The 9,773-nt window shown below is 41.3% G+C and overlaps 1 long non-coding RNA gene across 1 annotated transcript; it reads right to left on the minus strand.

The window, feature by feature from the left end:
• Positions 1-3,493: 3,493 nt before the first annotated feature.
• On the minus strand, positions 3,494-4,161 carry LOC107044777. The gene is made up of 3 exons (XR_001461367.1): positions 3,890-4,161; positions 3,700-3,809; positions 3,494-3,607 (listed from the first exon to the last, which is right to left on the minus strand). It is a non-coding gene; the product is annotated as an uncharacterized LOC107044777 (long non-coding RNA).
• Between the last annotated feature and the right edge of the window lie 5,612 nt (positions 4,162-9,773).

Genomic DNA, 9,773 nt, shown 5'->3' on the forward strand with positions numbered 1-9,773 from the left:
TTTTGAGAGTGTAGGGGTTAGGTCGATTATAGTTTATGTAATGTGTGGGTAAAGGGGGGAAAAAAGTGTAGATAGGTTTGAAATTGGGGACAAGTGTGATTCGGATCATTTCCCACTTGTAGTAAAAATGAAGGGAGGAGAGGAGGAGAGTATTAGGGGGGAGAGGAGAAAGAGGGGTAAGAAGATGATAAAGATAAAGAATTGGGAAAGAGAGATGAGAGAAGAACTCACAAGGAGGTTGGAGGAGGTGACTGGAGCTTGGTGGGTGGAGGTGAGCGTGGATGATATGTTGGCACTGATCAGAGCGAAGTTTAAAAGTATTAAGGAGGAAATAGAAGGGGAATCGCGAAGAAAGAGAAAAGGTTGGGGGGATTGAGGGATGATGAATGTAGGGAGATGAAGAAGGAGGTAAGAAAAGCACTGAGGAGGGTGAGAAAAGGTATGGGTGATAGGGATAAGTATAGGGAAATGAAGCGCGTATATGCAAGGCTATGTGAAGAAAATACGGCCGAAGAGCTGAGAAATTTTGAAAGAGAGGTGGAAAAGGCGATTGAGGAAGGGAGAGTGTGGGAAGTGATAAATAGAGAGAGAAGAGTGTGGAAGGGAATTAACGACGACCTAGAGCAAAAGGGATGGAAGGATCATTTTATGAGGTTACTGGGAGGAGTAGAGGGGAAAGTGAGCGGACAGGGGAGGAGGATGACAGTGGGGTACGAGGAAACGGCACTAGCTAGGGAGGAAGTAGAAGAGGCGATAAAGAAATTGAAGAGTGGTAAGGCCGCGGGAGGAGATGAAACTGAGAATGAGATATGGAAAGAAGGAGGAGAGGGAATCAGGCGGGTGGCGTGGAGGGTATATGATAGGGTATGGAGGGGGGAGAAATGGCCGGAAGAATCGAAAGAAGGGTTGCTAGGGCCAATAGTAAAAAAATGAGAAGGAAGAAGTGCAGAGGAGTACAGACTGGTCACGCTAATGCATACCTTATATAAGGTGTATGCAGTAGTTCTGACAAGGAGATTGGAGAAGGAAGTCGAGGGGAAACAAATGGTGCCGGACAATCAGACAGGGTTCATACAAGGTATGGGAACGATCGACAACATCTATGTACTGAATTATTTAATAAATAAACAACTGGCAATGGAAGGGGGTAAGATGATGGCTTTTTTCGTGGATCTGAGGTCAGCCTTTGATTCAGTGAATAGAAGGGTTTTGTGGGAGACGATGGAGAAGAGGAGGGTGTCAAAGGGTCTGATAGAGAAAGTCAAGGAGATATACGAGGAAACGGCGAGTTAGGTCAGGGTAGGGGAGGTATCAGAAAAATTTTGGACGGCAAGATGAGTAAGAGAGGGTTGTTCGCTTAGCCCGATTCTATTCAATATTTTACTGGCAGATTTGGAGGAATTCATGAAGGAGAAATGGAAAGGAGGAATGGGACTGGGTAGGACAAAGGTATTTTCACTGACATATGCGGGAGACATGGTAATACTCGCAGAGGAGGGAGTGGGAATGAGGATAATGATGGGACAGTTCGAAGAGTATATCAGGCGGAAAGATCTAATGATAAACGTGGACAAGTCGAAAATGATGGTGTTTAGGAAGAGAGCGAAGGGACAGAAGGAAAAGGACACATGGAAGCTGGGGGGCAAGGAGGTGGAAAAAGTGAAGGAATTTTGCTACTTGGGATATTGGTTTAGAAGTACAGGGGGACAGGTAAGGCAAGTAAAGGAAAGAATGGCAAAAGCAGGAAAGGTGAAGAGCCCGGTATGGGGCATAGGGAGAAGGAGGTTTAGGAAGGACTGGAAAAGGAGGATTTGGCCATAGTGTGGTCGGTAATGGGGTATGGATTGGAGATATGGGGATGGGAAGAATGGGAGGGAGTGGAGAGGATGCCGGAAAGATACCTAAAATGGGTATTTGGATTGAGGAGATCCACGCCTGGATATCTAAGTAGGAAGGAGTTGAAAAGGAATAAACTTTGGACCAGGACAGCGAAAAGAGCATGCAAGTTTGAGGAAAAGTTGAGAAGGGGAGAAGGCAGTGAACTGGCGAGGCAGTGTTTGAAGGAAATAGAGGATAGGGAGAGAAAGAGACAGGGTTCGAGATGGGAGGAGGAGAGAAGAAGGTTTAGAGAGGAAAGAGGAATGATTGAAAAAGGGGGAACAGAGCGGGTGGGAGGGAGGAGAGGGAAAGTTTTGAACATGTGGTGGAAAAAGAGAGGGAGAGGCAAGTAAGGAAGAGATGGGAAAAGATAATAGGATGGAAAGCGAATCGTTGGTATAGGTGGGTAGCCACAGAGGGCATCCCAAGATACTTACAGAACAGTTGGGCGGAGGAAAGGTTGAATAGGGTAGCAAGATTTCGGATGGGTGATGGTTTAAGAGGGGAAAATAAATGGGAGGACGAGCGGAGTAGGGACAGAAGATGTGGCGGTCAGAGGGAAACATGGAGACATGTGCTGGAGGAATGCGGGGAAGAGGTCAGTGATGGGAGGGACATCTGGGAAAAGGTATCAGAAATACTGGATGAACAGGGGACAGGAGAAGGGTGGATGGTGGAATGGGAGAAATTTGGGAGGGAAGGCAAGGAGGAAATGGAAGATGGGGTAATGAGGGAGGGTTGAAAGGGTGAGTGACAGGTTCGTTCGATCGTGGGGAAAGGAGGGACGTAGAAGCAGCATGTTTGATTGAAACTCATGGAGACCGGAAGCAGAGGTCCCTCTCGATCGCTCACTCTCACGCATAATTTAGGAAATGTAAATATGTAAATAATAAAATTAGGATATTTAAGTTAATGTAGGATAGGATAGAATAAGAATAGTATAGGAATAAGGCGTAGAAATAAGAATTGGAAGCGGAAGCCCTTGTATCCCTAAGGAAAATGAATAAAGATATATACATACATATACATAAATATTCAATTCCATTGAGAAGGTTGAAAAAAATAAAAAATAACATAACATGTCCGAGATTTGAACTCGGAAACTCTCCCCCTGTACGCCAGCTCACTAGCGCTGAGCTACTATAGCTTGTTAGGGTTAAAATGTTGTAACTATACTAATCAATGCAAATTCTACTTTACCTATCACCGGATATTGAAATTTCAAGTTCGTGTAATATTCAACAACGACAAAATTATACGAAATACTTGTATATTTTTTCATTGAAGAATCAGTTAATTTCTTGAATATTCAAGTCATTCTCAATTTTCACGTCTAGATAATGCTGGAAAATGTTGAAAATTGGTGAAATTTAGACAGCACCTTCCTTGAATTTTCAATTTTATGTAGTGTTCAAATTTCAGGATGAGTTTTTTTTAATCTTATGGGATGTTTTTCTCGGATTTTCATGGAGTATCGAGGTAATGGTGGTGTTAAAGGAAGGATAGTTAGGTATTCTAAGATATAAGCAATTATGATTAAGATTTTCTTTAATGGGTGGTAGTAAAAAATCCAAAAACATCATAAGAATGTGAAAAACATAAAAAATACGTGGACATATATAAAGTTTACTTTTTAATAGTTTTGTGAGGTAGTTATTCTCCTTCTTCTTCTTTTCCTGTTCCTTATCACCATTCTTTGGCTGGCTAGCAGAGAGGGAGGTGTTACAAACTAAAAAATAAAAATCATAAGTAATTTTCATTGGAAACAAATGATGAGAAAATTATTGAAAAAACTTTCTTAGATTATTATTATGATTTTACATGGATTGTTACGTATTACTCATCAAAGTAGACCCACTCCCTTGTCTTTCACAGCTCCACTCTCATCTCCCCAGTACGCAAATTTTGCGTCCAAAAGATCTCTCGTAATACTGAAATCATGAGAATGGCGGAGATTTATGAATAAAAAAATTACTTTTTCATCTCACATGAATATAGTGATTTATCATACCTCTATACGAGATTTCTTCATCTGAGTCGTGCATGCTCTCCCCCTCTTCTCCCTGGACCGCCAACAGCTCTCTATCCACCTCCGAAATCAGCACATCTTGCCCCTCTTTTCCTTCCTCCATCAGTATGTGTTTCTCCCCTCCCCCCACCGGCAACATCGCCACTATTTCCAGAGGCCCATAGCTAGCTACGACTCCACCGTTGACATCCCCACTCTCAATCCCTGACGCACTCACGCAACCATCAACCTGCATCCCCTCTCCCATCATAACATCTTCCTCTCTCTCCATAGCACCCCCCTTCCTGTTTAATCCCCCCCCCCCCAAATCAGCCCCCACAGCTTCACAATGTAAATCCAGAAGGTTCTCCTCAAAATTCACTCCCTCCTCACCCAAATAAATTTTCCCCACATAAATCTCCTCCACTTTCAACTCTCCCAAAGAATCCCCACAGGAATCGCTCTCTGCAATTTGCGCACGTGGCTGCTCATCTGCATCATTGAAGTCGAAGAGAGTTTCATTAACATCATCATCAATTTTCTCCTCCTCCTTCTTAATGTGCATCCCATCCTGATCATTGGGGGAGTAGTTGATCACTGTTTCAGTCTCACTATCAGCCTCCTGTTTGATTATCGAGTTCATCTCTCCGTCACCCTCATTTCTCACTTCAATATTTACATCATTGTCATTGTCATTATCGTCAACACACGTCTCAACACTCTTCCACGCCTCGTCATCTTCACTCTCCTCCACCACGAACCAATACTCCCAAGCAGAATGGGTGATCCTCCTCGCTCTGATGTTGCATGCAGTGAAGAAGTTGGGGGTGTCAAAATCCTGCCAATGATTGGTAGTAATCTTCTTCATTGCTGTAGCAATCATCTTGGCGTTGGGATCTGTCATCCATTCAAGGGGGCACCGCACTTCTACCGGTTGGATAAATCTTCTCCTCCCCCAAAATTAGGATCATAATAGCTCCAGAAGCGCATCAGTCTGTAGTCCTCGAAACTCCCCATATTTGCGATTTAACTTTTACTTAAAACACGTAACGACTGGGGATATGAAACCTTTGGCTTGCTGTCGATCAGCGAACTGAATAGTGCATGGTCAAATCGGTGGTCTTATATATTCACTATCAAATGTTTATGTTTTTTGTGTGAAAGAGAAACGAATATGGTTCCCTATCCTCTCTATCTGACTCATGGGGGTTTAATGGGGAAAGATCATTGGCGACGGTTCTCGGTCATTAATTGGAGTGAGAGAGAAAAAAATCCGAGAATTCTACATGAGTTTTTCTCGCTTTCGTAGGATCAAATGACTATCCGATAAGCTAGAGATGAAGGAATTTCGGGAGGGGGGCCAGGGAATACTTCCTCTGTTTTGGCTCAGGGTGTCAAATCACTATGATAACGAAAACTGTTGAGGTGGCTCAGAATAATAAACAGATTTTTAAATTCCGGTATTTTTTTAAGAACTCAACTTCATTGGCAAATCGTCTTTCAGGTATTTGTTATTGGTCTTTAGTTTGACGAAAAAAAAATTTAATTGCGAATTTTCGGTGAGATTATTCGATTCATTTGGAATGACTATTCAAAAACAGAAATTTTTTCATGAGATACATCTCCCTGAATCAATAAACTATTCTGAAATTTCAAATTCGTCTCTAAAAATCATCCCCGCAAATAGTAAATAACGATGTTCATGGTGGGTTTACACCACGTGCGGATGGTGGGTTTGCGTTATGTATGCATGGTGGGTTTGAGTGGAGCACGTGTAGTACATATAGTTCCACCACCCAATGTGCACTCCCGCAGACTAATGGTGGGGGGTAGGAGTGCTGGCTAATATAGCGGGAACGAACTCGCCGGTTGCACTATATGTGTGATGGGTTTCTCTCCACATCCACTACTATCTTTCGGAACCAACTAATGAACCTATATTGATTGAAACCATGCAATAATAGCGGCATTTTTTGAGTTGATAAATATTTAACAAAAATTACTTCTAAAATATAGACATTAAATGTTGAAAGGATGGGAAATGTGGAAAAATGGAAAAGGATAATTTCCAATCCTATAACGTTTATCATATCATATTACCAGAGTTTTCATAATCAATAATATTAATTACATAAAGAACATTTTCTAATGAGAGGCGGAGGGCCATCAACAACATCGCCAGCATTTTTTGCTTCCGAATGGAAGCATTGTAATCATGCAAATTTACGTTTTTGATTTTTTGTTTTATATGGACTTATTATGTCCCCAAAAGTCCGAATATGCATTTTTTTAGACCGTGTCCGTACGTGTGTATGGTGACGAGGCATATTCATTTATTTTTCATTATTTTTCTACATATTTTTTCCCACTACACACTGCCCCCTAAAAAGTAAATCCCGCCACCGTTGGATACCCCTTCCCCGGACTTTTCCCCTCATCGCCCCTCTACTCCCGTCCCTGGACATCACGAAGACATCAGCCGAAGGAAGACATCAGTTCCGGCCCCACCCGATCAATTGGAGAAGCCATCGCCTCCTGGAAATTCCCCATACTGGACCCCCGAATATTCAACACCTGCAATAATCCCTTGCGAGACATCCCTGGATTGCGGTCATCGTCGCCACTCACCCGTGNTGTGGTCATCGTCACCACTCACCCGTGCTGATTGGCCCCGATTGCTCCCGAATTAAAACCCGAAGGACTTCGACACCTGACGAACCCCCACGAATCGCGGAGGAAAAGGAAAGACCGTCACTCGTGTAACCGCTGTCCTGGACACTACTACGTGCGCCCCAAGTCAAGTGAATACAAAGTGAACATACCTCGAAGTCGGTACATTGGGTTTTGTTCGAGTAAAGAGGATTTTTGGCGCCCGAGCTCATCCCGGCTCTAAGTACTGTGCCCCTGGAGTCTGGAAGGAGGAACGAAGGCTCAATCGCTGGAGTCGCTGAAGGGCCCGGATTAGACCTGAACTGGGAGTCGTGAGTACGAGTTGTCCCCCTCATTTCCCCCTCGACTCAAGAAGTATTCCTTTTCATACCCCCCAACGGTGAGCCTACACTCTTGTGTTTCTTCCCCATTCAGTCATGATTTTTATATTTAGTTGCATTCCCTCGACACGACTAGCTTCTCCCCTTTTTCTGCATTAGAGTCACTCCCTTTGCACGTGTACAAAAGTTGCCTGGCCTCCGCCACTCCCTAGATCTCAGTAAAGGCCTTATTTACGTCTTTTGACGATCAGAATTGTATTTAGAAAAGAATATAGGTTATTATTCTCAAATTATCCCTTATTTGTCCCTTTTCTTGACTCGCCCTAATCCTTTTTTCAGGAATTAGTATTATAGAATCTAGAAACCGGTCACAGTATGTATGTGCGTGTGTATGTAACAAACGTTTTTTTCGATTGTGCACTAGGGAAGCGATGGAATCGAATAATTTTTTTCCCTCAAATGTAGGTATTGGTGAGCCCTATCCACCACCATAAATTGAAATTTAATTCATTCATTCATTTAAAAAAAAATTTTTTTTTTTGAAAATCGGTTTTTTACGATAACTAAAAAAAAAAGTTTCAAATTCATTAAAACACGGCTCAAAAAAATCGTTGGGGTCTCTTCTTGACCGGGTTCGGAGATGGAGGTGATAGCAATCATCGTCAGTTTAATTTTTCGAAAAATCAGAAGAAAGAAAAAAAAATTTTAATCAGAGTACTGTAGATATCTCTGGATTTTCGCCCTCAAATGGATTCAATCATAGCTTAAAATGTTTGTTTCAACGTTACTAAGTCAGAGTTGAAAGATAATCACGATAACTGTTTCGATAAATCTTATGTTTGGGATAATTTTTGGAAATTCGGAAAATTTTCATAAATTTTTTGGAAATTTCGGTTTTTGATGATTTTTTACTTTTGGACATCTTGAAAGATTGAATGAAGCAACCACCAAAATTACAAACCGTCAATATACTGACTAACTTCATATATAACGTGCATTTTGTTTTTTTAAGAAACAATGAAAAGCATTGCACTTTTATGGAACAACTTTTATTAATAATCTAAGGGGCATAAAATGATAAAAAACCGAGATAATTTTTTTCGTATAAGCACTTGAAATTGAACGTATCAATTAACATTCATGAAACAGAAAAAATCGAGGTAGCTGAGTCAACATGGAATATCCCATAACTGAATAACTCCTTCACTATAATCATCATGAAAATTCGATTATTGTAACCACCAACAAACATGGGGGTGCGATTAAAATGTCCGAGTTGGCATGCGAGAATTTTTGGATTCGATAGCCGGTCAAAAAAGAGCAAAATTCATGACACTCCAATCTCGCAGAAATTATCTCATAAAAATGACTCAAGGGAGGTTTTTTAAAAGTGAAATTTACCTTCGCCCCTCAGAAAATGCAATACGAAGGGATAAAATGAGAAATGAGAATAAGTCGTGAAAACGTATACAAAAAAATGATTGATTATTACAACCGATTTGGTAATATGATTGATCGTAAACAATAAGAGAAATAAGAAAAATTCCATAGAAAACAATAACATGGAATACGAAACTGTAGAAGTGAACAATCATGATTATAGAAAAATAAAAACAAAATTAGTATGCAAAATGACCGTTCGGAAGCATATTGCTAATGTATTAGCAAAAAAACCATACTATATATGCTGCAGGGGCAATTTTCCACTTGTTTTAATGTAGGATAATGCAGATAACACGGTCGACAGTCTTGGATCTCACTTATCCCATTCAGTTTATTTGGTAGCGCCTCCTAAAGTTCATCCACATTTGACCATCCAAATTCTAACAGAAAATTTTTCAGGAAATGGACATTGTCGGATTGTTTCAAGTGCATATTCCATATCCTTTTACATAAATTGATAGATGGATGCAACTCAAAATAAACTACTTCTTGTACCAATCCATCAACTTCCGACTATTCTCGAGTGCGCATGTATAATTTTCTTTTATAATGCTGTGCTCGCGATGATTCCAGCAAATAGGGGCTTTTAAATTCTTTGATCTTGATGCGCCCAACCCATTCAAGTCAATGATCAATGTATCAGCGTAAGACGCCAACCACCGTTTCTTCTCTGGACCGTTCACGAAAATAATCTCAGCATCGGTTGTGAGATGCGTAATATCATCCTCCAGATCACGATATGAGAAGTCATCCGATTCCCACGGAATTCCATGATGATTTCGTGAGAGGTACTTATTTGTTCTTCTGTATTTAACTGGCAACTCAGCCCATTCGAAGGGGGGGGGGCTCGTACAGGAGGCAGAACAAGGAATTTCGCGTAAAAAAATGACCGGCGAGTTCTTTCACAATAAATTCATTCGGGTACTGAAAACCCTGCACATCCAAGAACAACATTCTTCCAACTGTAGTGTTGGCTTGAGATGAAACTTTGAATTGAGTATGATGATCGAGAAGCTTGTGGCTTTTATAGAACCTCCCCTCTCCTTTGAATAGGAGTAGAATATCTCTCTATATAATAAAAAAATAAGGGAAAAATTTAGGACAATTCAGGCGACGCAAAAATTCAGGCGACACCAAAATTCAGGCGACGCCTAAANTTAGAAGGGAGGAGGGTGTCCCAGGGTCAAACGCGGTGGGGGGGAATGAAATATATAATTCCGCTCATAAAAATGAGGAATCAATATCAAAATTGGAATCAATATCAAGTTGGATTGGGGGGGAGCGAGCGAAGCGAGCGGGGGTCGAAGCCCCCCGGAGTTGGCGAGCGAAGCGAGCAGGGGGCGAAGCCCCCTAGTTCTAGAATATACTTGAAAGGATACCCTCATCCTGAGTGTTAATTCATTTCAGAACATTCTCGAATCCTCGAGAATATTCTGGAACAAATCAATGATGAT

This window comes from Diachasma alloeum, unplaced genomic scaffold (genome assembly GCF_001412515.2).
Source record: "Diachasma alloeum isolate Michigan unplaced genomic scaffold, Dall2.0 Dall_scaffold_00799, whole genome shotgun sequence".
In the NCBI taxonomy this organism is placed as follows: Eukaryota; Metazoa; Arthropoda; class Insecta; order Hymenoptera; family Braconidae; genus Diachasma; species Diachasma alloeum.